We start from the raw sequence: 1,972 nt of genomic DNA, 5'->3' as shown, positions 1-1,972 counted from the left end.
TACATCTTCTCTTGCTTGTTGCTTCAATGCTCCCGAGTGCATTCCATAGTACTCTACCTTTTCTCTCATTTTATATTTACCTTACTTTCTTAAGCTTGCTTATGTAATTGTTTGTCTTCTTGAAAGAAGAAGAATGTTTTTTTTTTTTCCGTTTCACTTTCTAACCTAAGGCCAGGATATATATTAGTTGCTTCAAAATGACAATTGCAAGAATGAATAAATGAATAAAACAAAGAGATTACATAATTATGAACTTGAACAAAGCAGAAATAGATGTCAAAATACTAAATTCAAAGAAAGACTTGTACAGTGTTTATGTCCATAAAATTACAGATGTAAAAATAGATCAAGTAGGAGATTGGAACGAAGGGAGTTTTACCTTCTGTATTTCTGGATGAGAAAACTTCAGCAATGTGGGTTTGGTAACCAAGTTTTAAGTAATTGGTAAATAACCAGTGCTAAAAAAAGTGGACAAATAATGAAGTCACATTGCTACGTGAAACTGTATATCAAAATAAGTTTCAGAAGGTTTAAACATTTAAGTGTAGAAAATAAGCCAAAAATGTGCTAGAAGAAAGTGTAGATGAACATTTCCATGCTTTGTGGAACATCTTTTCCCACCAAAGGTAAAAACTGTAAAGGAAATCATCGAAGGACTAATTACAGAATGATGAAAAAATATAATTAAAAATCCTAAAAACAATTTATTTGTAGCTACAAGTTAGTAGCCCAATATTTGGAAGCTATATGATAAAGATCTGATATCCTCAATATATGAGATTTTTTTGAATCAGAAATAGCAACTAAGCAATAAAAAACAGGTGAAAATAAATACATGCAAATCATGAAAGCTGAATGTCTTAGCTGGAATTATAGACCATAGACTGGGCAGAATAAGCAATGGAAATTTATTTTCTCATATACCTGTGGCATAGAAGTCTGAGGACAGGCTGTCAGGATGGTCAGGTTTTGGTGGGAACTCTCTTCCTGGCTTGCACAGGGCCAACTCATCCTGGTGTCCTAGGATGTCAGCATGCATGCATGTGTGTGAGGAGAGAGTGCACGTGCTCTAGCTCTTCATTTGTATAAGATCACAGTCCTATTCCATTAGGGTGCCACCATTATGACCTCACTTTAGCCTTGATTACTTCCTAAAGGCTTTATCTCTACTTACAGTAACATTGGCAGGCAGGGCTTCGATATGAATTTTAGAAGATACAATTCAGCCCACTGCAAATAAAAACAAATGAATGGCTCTATTATCATTTCTGTTCTTCCTGGAATCACTTTCTTTCTCTTTTTCTAACTTCTTGAATTAAACATGTAGTTCATCTTTTTCAGCATATTCTCTTTTGGGGTACTGAAGATATAAATTTTCCTAAAAGTATTGCTGAGTTTTACCTTCCCCAACCCCCAAATTTGGTCATATAGAGCTTTCAGCTAAGTATTTTCTGATCTTCCATGTGAGGTTAATTTTTTTATATATAAGGGGAATTTTAATAGATAAAAAATACCAGAAGTGAACATACTTATTGCATTTAGTTCATTAAACATATACTTTGAAAATAAACATGAAAACATACAATGGCTATTTCTGGTCTTGTGTTTTTCACATACTAGCAGCTTCTTAATCTTTCTTTTTAAAGTATTTATTTTTTACATCATTCTTCATTTTGTGCATTTTCTCATCTTGGTTGAAATCTCTGTAGACTTCCCACCACCAGTTCACCTGTGTGCCATCACCACAGTCCCATGCACTCTTCTCACTTCAGTTTTGATCCCATTCCCCATGTGATATTATTTTTAATGCAAGATCCTATATGTTTATGGCTTTTATTATTATTTATTAATATTTTTCTCTTTTTATATGTATATAATGTTTCTCTATGTTGTCATGTTGTTTTTTTCTGAATCTCTACCAGATTTATATAGATATACTTTTTAACAAATAAAAATGAACATGAGGGTGTGA

Source organism: Condylura cristata, unplaced genomic scaffold (genome assembly GCF_000260355.1).
Source record: "Condylura cristata isolate star-nosed mole 26May11 unplaced genomic scaffold, ConCri1.0 scaffold00032, whole genome shotgun sequence".
Taxonomy (NCBI): Eukaryota; Metazoa; Chordata; class Mammalia; order Eulipotyphla; family Talpidae; genus Condylura; species Condylura cristata.
The sequence above is the reverse complement of the archived record's forward strand: the minus strand, read 5'-3'. Positions refer to the sequence as shown.